This window comes from Protopterus annectens, chromosome 4.part1, assembly GCF_019279795.1.
Source record: "Protopterus annectens isolate FY-2018-M chromosome 4.part1, PAN1.0, whole genome shotgun sequence".
Classification (NCBI taxonomy): Eukaryota; Metazoa; Chordata; order Ceratodontiformes; family Protopteridae; genus Protopterus; species Protopterus annectens.
Window position 1 is genome coordinate 651257018 of NC_056734.1, and position 13634 is coordinate 651270651.

Sequence of the window (13634 nt, forward strand, 5' to 3'; positions counted from 1 at the left end):
AATATTCTTAAAATTTAAACCCATTTTGTATATGAAGTGAAATTCAGGGCCTAGTGTACTGTAAAAATGTTAGTCCCCCTTCAAAATATTCCAATTCTGACTCAAAATGTCCTTAATAGCATTAGCTTTATAATTAAATGTGACAATCATAGTATGTGTAAACTTAGAACTGGGGTTCCATTGTGAGCCTTATAATTCAGATGTCCTTGTATGTTATCTAATGAGACATTCTCCTGATTTAATAAGGGTATAAACCTGGTGCTCCAAAGATCCATCAGTTCATTAACAATCTTAATTAAAAAACTTTTAGGGTACCTCCTTTCTAAGATGTATTTTCTAAGCGTTTCTACCTCATTTTTGAACAATGTATTATCAGAAAACATATGGGTCACCCTCACCAATTGCCCCTTAAAGATATTCCTTTTGACATACTGTGGATGACAAATGTGGTAGTCTAGGAAACTGTTAGAAAATGTGGGTTTTCTATATACTTTTGAACATAATCTACTTCCCACCTCATCCTTGAAAATCATCATGTCCAAATAATTAAAAGAATGAACATCATAATAACCAGTGAAGGATAGAAAAGAGGTAGCCTCATTGAGATAATATAAAAAAGTCTTGTGAATAGCAACAACTCTATCTTTCCATAGAATAAATATGCTATCTAAATATAGAAAAAAATAATACCATTCAAAACTTGACAAAATGACGTGTCTTTCAAGAGCATAGAGAAGTAACCTGGCCAAAATGGGAGCACAACTTGCCCCCATAGACACTCCCTTGATTTGCCTATAATATTCACCTTCTAATGTCATAAAGTTATAATCCAACACTGTTTCCATATGGTCTACCACAAAATGAATTGTTCCATTGTCAAATGAAGTAAGTTCTCTAATAGCTTCTGAAAACAATTCCAAACCTAAGCTGTGTGGAAGAGAAGTGAACAGGTCCACTATGTCAATGGTGGAAAAACTTCAACCTATCTCAGTCAAAAATCCCTGATTTTAAGTAAAAAAATCCCAAGAATATTTCAAAATATGTACTACAGTTGTTGTAGTTTCTTTCAAAACCCTATCAATATAAATGGCCAAAGGGTAGGTTTTAGAATTATTAGCTGAAACTATTAACCTTTTGGGTGGACACAACATGTCCTTATGAATTTTTGGGATACCAAAAACTACTGGAATCCATAGGGATATATTGATTAGGAATTCATAAGTTTCCAAATCAATGTACCCTTGCATACGTGCATCTTCAAGGAAAAAAATGAATCTTCCTATAAGTGATAGAGATGTTATTCTTAGAGACAATATTGTATTTTTCAGTATCCTGAAAAAGATTGTAGATCATATGAACATAGTCTTCTTTTTCAGCTATAACTATACCCCCACCTTTTTCAGGTCTCATTACCCTGATAGAATTATTATTTCTTAATTGCACTAAAATAACCCTTTCTTCCTTTTAAAGGTTCAACTACTGGTGGGGTCCTCGGAAATATTTCAAATTGTAGAAATCTTTCTCATACGCCTTTTCAAAGACTGCTATGGTGGAATTCAAAGAGGGGGTTATAAATAGCCTTCTTCTTCAAAATTGTTCTATTTCTATTATTAGTTTCTCCATCCTTGTTATCAATGTCACATTCAGAAGATGCTTCCCCTTCAAAGTAGACCATAAAGTTTAACTTACGAGTATACAATTTCAATTATATTAATTGAGTCCACTATGTTGAATTTGGGAATGGGGACAAACTTAAATCCATTTTTGAAAAGAGAGGTGTGTGTGCGTAATATTTAATTCAAAATGGTTGAAAATATTAAAACTCTTGTGAGTTAACATAACACCACCATGTGTCTAGATAATATCGGAATCAATATTTTCTTCACTGAAACATTTAACTCCTATAGTTAATTCTTCCACATTCTCCTCCCTCCCCCTTTTCCTCTTGTTGCTCCCCTCCCTCATCCCTCATAGTTGTATGTCTGTGGCTTTAACAAAACTTTGTCAAAACGTTGGCTCACCAACCTTTCAGATCTCCCAAGAGGTGGTTAATCTTGTTCATACCCCTGCCTATTTGGGCTATAATCAGCCTTGTCCCCATCAGCTTGCACTGTTTCTGTTGGTAAAACTTCACCAGAAAAAGTTTCATTGTGGTAACCATAATTTCAGCAGACCAACTTGGATACCAGTTAAAGTATGTGATATAATTTACTGTATGCTCTGTACAATGCTCAATATTTTCTCTAAGTTTTCTAGCACAATTAAAAAGGCTTTATGGTTGCATTTTGCATAGGTAGCAATTTTTACCTCCTTTCTGGCTTTGATTGATTTGATCAGGGTCCAGACTTCCCTTTAAAGTTTAGCAAGAGCTTTCTTTATATTTTGAGATTTACATTTATTTTTACATCTAGTGAGATTATTTTCTTTTTTTAGAGCCTTTTTATATTTGGGGTCTACCACAAAGGTTTATTTTTGAATTTAGAATTGTATTTACTTTAGAGTGGGACAGATGCATCTAGGCAACTATTCACATGTGCATAGAATGTGGCAGTAATGGTTTCAGTAAAAGTAGTGGAATCATTGACTTGGAAGGAGATGTTAAATATAGCCAGTCTATTTGTCAGCTTCATTATAATAGACTTGGCATAACCTTAGTGCCTTTGAGATTGGGGTATGATTCCTGTTAATGCTGTTTGGTAGTGGAGACAGTGCTGGTCTCAACACAGCTGCATGCAGATGAGAATAAATGATCCTTGGATCCTTCCATCACAAGAAACAAAGAACAGCATTGATGTGACATTGGATAGACAGCTTTGATAAGGATACCATTTTCTCTTTCATACTATCAGGGATCACGACCAACACTTATTTCAATAAGAGGGATTATAGACACAATGAAAATGCCTGCAGACACAAGCTGCAGTGCAATTGGCATGCGTGTGCTGTCCGCCAGGAATGCTATTAATAAAAAAACAAATGTGACAACTTTTTTTAGCAATAGTTGCAATAACACTTCAGAGTCAACTGACAATGTGTTATAGAGATAATTATATTGTAAAGCACTGGCAACCATATTCTCAGTTGTAGAGTAGTATGACAAGGGCCTACAAAAACAAACAAAACTGCAACTAGGAGTAGTGTAGGAAGTAGACCTCACCACATACAAGAGAAAGTTTATCTATTGCTACCTCAATAAGAATCAAACAGTGAATTATGTGCCTTGTACAATACATAGTGGAAACCCTCATGTTAAAGATATTGCAAAGCAACATTAATTTTGAGGGGAAAATATGTTTTTGTCTGGATAATTTACTATACATAGTGATTCAGAGAAAGACTACTGCATTTTAAAACAATACAAAGACTTATTTTATTTACTCCATGTACCTTTAGCTATGATAGGTAAGCAACAATGCCCACTGGCATGTATCTTAACTGAGGCATTCAATAATGCATACATGATCATTTTTGCCATTGAGAGTGTTGTGGCATGATGCACACATGGCAGTAAAGAGTTTTAGACTCAGTAAACTAGGCATAGCGGTAAGCACTCAGGTGCAAACACGGAAACTTCTGTGGCATGCAAATTACAGCATAAGTAGCCGAACTGTATGCTAATGAAGCAAATCAACATGGTGGAGTGATTGAACAAGCTGCAAAGCAACTGTGTAGACTCTGTGCTCGTGTTGCCCATGTTTTCGAAAGTTTTCTGAAGGTGTTTACACATAAACAAGAGCAAGTAAATGTCCATACATTTGTACAGAACAAACCCTAACATATAATCCCACACACATTATGACATTATCAGACATGTTGGATGCTAGAAAATTATTTTAACAATAGCAATAATTCCTTTTTAAGTGCCATGACATAAATGCAGCTTTGCACCCCCACCCCCAAATGAAGAAGTTACTCTTAGCTGATATAGACAGCTACAAGTGCAAACTCCATGAAACAGAATTCAAAACTTCCATTCCTCCATGCAGATATATACCTCAGTAATACCCTCCTTTGATTTTACAACATTGGCTCGCCTTCAGTTTCCCTGCCTACACTGTTACCGACCATGTAGATTCAGGGCTGTCAGCATGGTGAAGATGCAAATAAGGTCGAAACTCATTAGAATTGCTGAATCCCAAAAACTTGTAACCATGTAGGGATATTCACTTCATGTAGGCACTTCCACAGTGTATGTGTAGAATGCATGGTAATAGTGAATAATGACCTCAGATGTGTGTGTCAGGTTACACTTACAGAGGTGCACATGAAGGTCTGTGAAGTGTAAAAGTGCATGTAAGCAGTGTACAATTCACAAGTTCTGTTTCATCATATTTATTGTCTGTCTGCTTTAAGTTCAAATTTAATTTTTAATTTTTGTCCTTGTTTGTATGATGCAGCACTTAGGGCAACCACAGGAAAAGGAGGAATGCATATCAGTTTTTCAGTGCTTGTTAAATAATTATTCTTGTGGCAGCATGTGTATGTGTAGGGCTAGAGTATAGAAAGTCCTGGGTTCTTGTACAGGTTCTGTCAACTTCCCTCCACTTTTTTAGCTGGATGTTTGCACAATATCACAGGCACAGACAAAAGTAATAACAAAATCACCTGTGCTTACCTTATTTCAGTGACAGTGTGCACAGTGGCATATAGGTGTGCATCAACCACTAATGCCTACCAACGTAGTTGATATATTTAGTAAAGTAGCAGATGTTTTTCATAGGTGCTAATTACTGCATATGCAGGTGATTTTCACTACAGTGGAGCTATTCAACAAGCTATAAAGTATTGATGTAACCTACATTCTTTTTTTACCTACATATTGCAATACCATAGGAGTAGAAACAAGGGAATTCTAGGCCTGAAATAAAATTGTCTCAACTGTTGGATTTGCAAGGTAAGTCCTGAACCTAGAATGTATTGTTTAATAAAATGATGGCATATTCTTGTATATCTTAACTTGGTGCAGTAATGAAGTAAATATTGATGAATTTGTACAGAAAGTACCTTAACATGTGACAGCAGATACTTATTTTACTTATTTGTATTGACTACTAAGGTTTTTTACTCTTCTCATTTTTGATTGCACTTTTTGCATGATGTGCCGCATCATGAAAATAGCATAAGTGGATAATGGCTGTGTTTATCTGGTTTGTGTGAAGCATGCCGGACCACCTATGAAACAGATGGCCAAACATAGTAACCAGATACATTCAATTAATGTCCTTGGCTATCATAAAAACCCAGCCTGGAGTACAGATGGTACTGGTTCTAGTACAAAGTGTGTAACCTTTCTTTTACTGCTGTGACATTGCAGTTTACAGCAACAAAGCACAACATTGACAACAATTTACTCAACATTCTTATGGCAATAGGTGCAATTTCTAGGACTGCCATACACATGGTCCTAGGCTCTAATACACTATATTATAGTATAGTACAGTGTTATTTTTACTGATAGAGTAATCTATGTATTATTATGTTTATGATCAAATGAATGACTTTGGGTATACTGTGTAGTACAGTCCTGTAAATGTTTTCCTGCTATCTTGACTGGCATACCTTTAATTTTTGTGAAAAACAAATACACAACTGCATATGCATGAAATTGCTTGCCACTGTTGCATTCTGCTTGGCAGTCATTAGCAATGCAGCTATTTCCCCACTGCTTACCTACGTGCAAGCAGGTATGACTCTCATGTGTGTATACTTTGTTAACCATCATGCAAATCCACTGCTCACTGCTCTATGGAACTGTATATACGATGCTTTCTTATTGGTGTTTATTGTCCATTTCTTTTGCATGACATAAAACTACATGTGGAAACATTGTAAAATCAGTGCACATTCTAAGTATACATCATATATTCATAATACATACATTTGTTTCTCGCCCTGCCCCTGCCAAGCAGTACAACCCTGGGAGGGGGGCTCATCAGGTCAGTATTTTTTATACACATATATCAACCACACTACAAAGTGTAATATATAATGTTGTGTGCTACCTCATGGACAGGGCTAGTTGGTGATACTGACAATCTTGCTCTGCTAAACTCAAACATCCAAATATGCTTAATAAGGGTACTTGTCTTTTTACACAGCTAGGCTTCGACACACATAGGACAGACTTTACAGTTAGGCTACTGGCTTCATATTAACCTACAAATCTATGCACCTATGCAGACCAACCATCCTGTTGTCCCCTGTGCCATAGTGCTTACTTACATAAAGCACTGAGTTCTGTAGTCTGTGTACTTAGATAGGTAGGGGATCTGTTCTCACTGCAGTCAACTGTGTGTGTGGGTGTGTTTGTCTGTCTAGCCAAAAGAGCAAGTGTGTATCCTGCAGTTACTGTCCCACTCTCATAAATTAATGGTATTTTGATACTTGCACCTGCCTACACATACATTTCAGACAGGTCTCCTACTATCTTCTCTCCAACATGCATTGCTAATGTCATCCACCATAAGTTGACCTGCAGCACTGCAAAAGTCAGACTTGTGCTGTGGCACTTGCGTAGAGTACTGTGTTTTAGAGCCTGTACATGTAGGTAGGTAAGAGGTTTTGTTCTCATTGCAGTCAAAGTTGTGTGTGTGTCTCTACTTAGCATAGTAGATGTGCAATTCTACAGTTACTTTACCAGTGGGATGGCTTTCAAGCATTGCTTACACATCAATTTCAGGTAGCTCTTACCCCTTCTTTTCTACAACATGCACTGCTGATGTCATCTACTATAAGTTAACCTGCAGCCATTTAAAAACTACACTTGTGCAGTGGTCCATGTGTAAAGTACTGTGTTCTGTAGTCTGTGTACTTAGGTAAGCAGAGGCTCTGTTCTCACTGCAGTCAACTAGGTGTGTGTATCTCTGCTCAGCAGAATAGGCAGTTATGCTGCCAATGGCATAGCTTGCTAGCTTTTCTTTTTACTCAAATAATTTTTATTTTGAACATTGATAAACAATAAATGAATACTTATTACAATATGCTACCATATTACTTATATAATTAACTATATACACATTTACAATCAGCCTGACTTATGAAAAAATGAATGATAACAGGTTATATATAAGTAATTAAATTAAACTTACAAAGTGATAATTTCAAGAGGAGGTTAGATCCATTTGTAAGGTGTCAATCAATGCTAAACCTTTTTTCCCCAAGGATTATTAGTTAATGGCCTAGGAAATATTCTTAATTTCCTGGTGTTGACTTCCATTGAAGCTGTCTTCAACACAGAAATTCTTCTCTGCTAGGTACAGTGGTAGTTCTCCATCTCTTAGTTATGCATTTCATAGCTATGGCTAGTATTGTGTAAAGCACATAGAGATTTGTTTTATTTAGAAAAAAATATTCAGTTACATTCAGCAGTATTAAAGCTTTTGTCATCACAAATTTAACTGTATAAATTGCCTGCATGAAGTTGTTAACATTTTCCCAAAAGGGCTTTATTTTTATACATTCATAGAAAATGTGAGACCAATCAGCTTTATCAATCTGTTGACATCTCCAACAAACCTCATTATTAGAAGGATTGATTTTTGAAACTTTATCTGGTGTTAAGAAGGATCTATGGAGGAATTTCCAGGTAAATATTTTCCAATAATGAGATCAAGAGGTCAGTTTTACTGAGAGTAACATGTCTGATTTATTCTCTGGGGTTAATTAAATTTAATACCCTTTAGTAATGAATTGCCAATATGCAGGTTTGAGTAATGTTTTGTAGTTTTTTTATTAAGTTATATAAATATGAAGTTCTATTTTCCACGTTGTCATTATTATATATAATTCCAAACAATCTGATTATAAATTTAGGTGGAGTTGGGAAAGAAGAATTATTTATTATCCTACATAGATCCTTGGAGTATGTCAATATATTCTGAAGTATTAACCATTCATGGGGGTTCAATTTATAAGTTGACATCATGTATTGGATATCCAGTACTTGTTGATTTTTTTTTACAATGTAACTAAAAAATCAATTTTTTCTGTTCTCAAGAGAGGAATATATCTCTATGTATTCTATCTGTGAAGTTATTAGTAATACTGAAGGGAATTAGAGTTGTAAACCAAAGCTTTAAATCTATATTCATATTTATAAATTTCCTAAAGTGGTTGAGTGAATGATTTATTATATTTGTTCTGGTTATTCTAGTTGTATTATATTGTAAATTTAAAGTCAATGAGTACCATATAGCATTATTCTTATCGATAGTAATAGTATTTTATGTAATTTATTTTCATTTATTATTATAACTGTATGTAATAGTTTCCAGTTTGATGAATAACTAGGATTAATCCATTCAATCACTGTTTTAAGTAAAGTAGCTCTTATATATGATTCTATGTCCGGAAAATGTATTCCTTTCTGATCCCATTGTCTAATATGATGAGTGTAAGCAGTTTTATTTCTTTTGGGATACAATAAGAACTTTATGAGTATTGCTGTTATCTTCTTAAGATATGTTTTCACAGGAATTAACAAAGTAGCTTGTATTACATACAATATTTTGGGAAGAAGAACCATTTTGAATAGGTGTAGTCTATCCTCGAAAACTACGAATAAATTGCTATATTTGTGGACAAGATTAACTATTGTATCCATGACCCTTTTATAGTTAATATTCATTATATCTTGTATATTCTTGCTCAAAACTTTCCCCAGGTATTTTAATGTTGTTACTTGTTTACCTATGATATGATTCTTATCTATTTGTATCCCATTTTTTTATTTAATAATAAATATTTTGATTTTGGGTTATTAAAATGAAGCCCTGAGATCTTATGAAATTTCTCTATCACAGTATCCAGCTCATCTAAGAATTCTTTTGAATTCAGTAATGTCAGAAGAATATCATCAGCGACGAGCATAATCTTAAAGTTATATTGTCCAAACATATTTATTCCTTTTATCTTTGGGTTATTTCGTATTGATATGGCCAATAGTCTATAGCTAATGCAAATAAAATGAGTGACATAGGACGACCCTGCTTATACCTCTTGTAATTTGTATTGCCTCTGAAGTGAATAGTCCTATTTTAACATAAGCTAAGTTGTTTTCATGAACTTTTTTAATGAATGTAATAAAGGAGGGAGAAAATAATATGCTTCAAGAATTTTGAATCAATAATCCCAATTTAAGGAATCAAATGCTTTCTCAATATCCAATCTGATTATCAATGCTTCTGTATTTTGTTTATTTAAATATTCTATTAATGTCAATATTATTTTAATGTTGTCATGTGTGTGTCTATTTTGGATAAACCCAGTTTGATCATTATTAATTATTTTGTGCAATTGATTTTTCATTCTACTTACCAGTATAGACATAAATATTTTATAATCAATATTTAACAATAAAATTGGCCTATATGAACTACAACAACTAGCTTCCTTATTTACTTTTAAAATGGGTATGATTAAAGAGTATCTCCATGAAGGGGGAATTATTGCTTGATTTTGTATTTCAATTAGTGTTTTATGTAGCAATGATGTTACATTTTAAGAAACTAATTATAAATTTCTGAGATTAAACCATCCATTCCAGGAGACTTACCAGATTTAGTTTCTTTGATTTTATCTACAACTTCTTTATGTGTAATGGGTTTTTGCAAATTCTTTTTAAAACTTTCAGGGATAGGTTTAATATTAGATATCATATTTCCTAAGTAGAAATAATCTGTTCTAGTATTCTCACTTTTATAGTGATTTCTATATAATGACACTTAAAAGCATCTAGTATAGCTCCTATTTCTGAGACTTTCTTACATTTTCCTTCATATAAGATATTAATTATAGAGTTAACTTTAGATTGCATTTTCATTTTAACAGATACATTATGTAAATGTTTTGGAGAGGTCGTATAAGAATTTAACTTTAAACTTTCCATGGCTACATAGTTTTATGATTTAATATGTTGTTATATCTTTTATTTAAGTCTTCTATTTTCTCCTTATTTTCAATCAAATCTAGGGATTTTTGGGATTTATATAATGCGAGTTTCTTTTGTAATTCTTGTAGCTCTGATTCCTATTCTTTGATTCTATTTTTATACCAAACAGTCACTTTTCCATAAATATAAGCTTTAAGTGAATCCCAAACCATTACTATGTTCACTTCTGAACTATAGTTTAGATCTATAAAGAAATTAAATTTATTCACTAACCATTGTTGAAAATCTTTTATTTTTGTAATGTATACAGGACTTCTGGATATGAATGATAGTGGTTTAAAATTTATTTGCATTTTTAGAAGTAATGCATTATGGTTTGATAGAGGGCATTGGAATATTGAGAAAGAAGTAATTTTTGTTTGAAGATCTTCAGAGATGTATATTTTATCTATCCTGGTTTGAGTGCCAAATCTGTAGTCTTGGTCAGAGTATAGTAATGAGTTGTTATCTTTAAGATTAAAGTTATCTATCAAATTTAGAGTCTTGGACCATGTTTTTAATAGTTTTGCAACAGATGTTAAATGCAACGATTTTTTTATTAGTTGTTTCTGAAGTATCAGTAATACAGTTAAAATCCCCTCCTATTATTAAATTACCTTTGGATATATTTATGATTTGGTCTAGATGTTTTTTAACTGTTCCTATCCCAATACCAGGGAACCAGTATAGGTTTACTAGTGTCTATAATCTATTATTATACTTCAAAATTACTATAGCTATAAGATCATCATTGTCTACATAAGTAAGTAATACTTGAAGGATTAAGGAATTATTTCTCCATGAAATTGTTACTCCCCTCTTCTTAGATTTAAATTTAGAGCATGATAAATTCATATACTCACATGGGTTCCATATGAAAATATCATTGTTTTTGAAGTGAGATTCCTGTAGAAAAATTATTTGAGCTCTGTTTAACTTTAGGTATGTTAATAAGTTAGATCTTTTATTTGGACTATTTAGGCCATTAATATTCAAAGATAATAAAGAAAAGTTCTTGACAAACATTTAAATAATCTTTAAAGATGTTTTTATATTTCCGTAGACCATCTCCTCTTTTTAAAAAGAAATTATCAACCTGTAAATATTCATCAATCTCAATAGAGCTTGTTATCATGAAGGTGGTCAACATATTTGATTCAGGCTTGAAAAAATAATTAATCTCTTTAAAACTAAAGTAAGTAGTAACATTATACTAATTTGTATATTAATCCCTGCTCACCATGGAATGAAATACATTCCTAGTCCGACAGATAAATACATCTGAAGAACTAACATTCTATCTTCCATTTACCATTCACTAGAGGTCCATAAACATGTTTAATTCTATTGTACAAATTATTCTGCTTGTTCAATTTGTTTGAGTCAATCTCTGTATCCATATTGGATGCAATAACCTTTTGTTTGAGGTACACAATCCTTTTAAATTCCTACACACAAATACTTGCAACAACAATAAATAAAGAAAAGCATAGATTGGAAAGTTACTTCCTATGGCAGACAATCATAGATTTAATATACAGGTCATTAACAGGACTTTATGAATTATTTCAAAACCTAAGTATAACTATTAATCATCTTATATGTAACAGATGTTTAAATTCTGTTATGTAAAGTTTCCAGAAAAGTTTATGTAGTTGACTGTACTAAATGATTACAGCACTTAAAAATTATCTTTATGTTTATGCTTCAAACATCCTACTTTAAAACTTTTAGTTCTCATTTAAACAATAAACTGACTAAACATTTCTACTTCTTTCCCATGCAGTATATTCATGTTTAAACTGGTAGTGCATTGGTATCCAGTCATGTGCTTTCATGTTCATTGCTATGACAATGATAAAAAAGTCAATGGCTGAAGGAAAATTTCTAACAAGCCTCATAGCGCATGTGACCTGTAGTCTAAAGTCTAAAAAGCTGAATTTAAATCACGAGCTGTTGTTTCCCCGCTCAAACAATACATTGAGAGAAATTAACAGTAATATAATAACCCCCTACTGTTCTTTATTCCTAATAACGAGTTCAAACAGTTTTTAGTAGGGGGCTGCTGGGTTAGCCTCCACCCACATCTCAAAACAAGTCAAATATCTCTTCTACCAAACAGGACATACACCGCTCTGCCACCCAGGCAAGCGGGACATAGCACAGCTTCAAAGCAAAGAATACTATACTCTCTTTTTCATTCATGTACCATAGCTTGTTTCACCTACTAAAAAGCACACAAACTCTTTTACTTGACCTTGACTCTCTCACGCAAAGCATATATCAACACCAACTATATAACAGGAGTGCCTGTACTCACCCATGAAACATCTTCCGATGTCAAAACCAACAATCTCTCAAAACAAAGTTCGACATCTTCAACGGCACACAAAACCACTATCTGCTTGGCTGTCAACTGAGAGCTCCTGAGAACACCTAAAGTAGGCAGCAGCACTACATTATAAACAAGCATCACTTTGACATTAATATGATTACAATGAGCCTATTCCAATGCTTTCCCATTTACTCCGGTCACTGTTGAGTCTATTTTATGTCGCACCAAAAATATCTGTGCACATCACAATTGTACCACTCAACCAATTGCGGAAACAATTCACAGCCATTATAGGCTCACAAAATACATTGCAAAATGAACATTGCAAAGTCGACAAATAGTTTCAATGGATTTAAAGGTATACACTAACCAGTGACTATTTTTTTTTTTTCTTCAGTGAAGGTATATTTTAGTGAGAAGCCAATATATGTAAGAGATAAAGAAATAAGAATGGGACCAGCAATTACGTATTACTGGGCTATAAGCAGATTTATTAACTTTAATAATACTGGGCATATTAGTAACTATGTCATGCTATCACTTCTTGATATACATTTAGAAACAGGAATGAAAGAGAAAAAAGGAAATAAAAGTAAAAGAGGTATATACAAGATAAGAGACCATGGTGAAAGCCAAAGAAATATCAGGAAGAAATTATTTGACTAATATATGTCTTAATGTATACCTCATTCATAAACGATATAGGAACATACCTCTCCTGTACATGTGTAGTTTAAATATTCATGAGCTTAGAAATTTTGTAGATATTAAGTCCTTTTAAAGATTTAATAATTATTTTTTAGTTGATACTTTCAGAGATTTTACAGATGTAGGTACTTTAGAGTCAGTCTTTTGCTTTTTCCTTTTAACATCAGTCCAACCATTTTTGTCAGTAGTTCTCTTCAGGGACAGAGATGCCCATTCCATATCTTCTGAGATGGTTATAATGTTATTGTTTTGAATAAATTGTAGGGCTTCTTCCAGAGTGTTGAAGGTTCTCATCTCACTTAAGTGCAGTATTTTGATTTTTGCAGGGAAAGCTATTTGAGCTTTAATATTATTCTGTTTTAGAGTTTTTATTAGAGGTCATACCTTTTTTCTCTGTTCCAGCACGTTAGTTGAGTAGTCATTATCAAATCTTATTATATTCTGGTTGTATTTTATGGGACTTTTCCTCCAAGCTGTATTTAACACCAGTTCTTTGTCCATGAAAGATAAAAAATTTATTATAATTGATCTTGGTGGCATAGATGATGATGATGAGGTTGTTGGAGTTTTATTTCCCAGAGCACGATGAGCCCTTTCTATTCCAAAGGAAAAACCTTCTTCAAGATTTAGAATCTCTGGAATCCAAGAGTTTAAGAAAGATAT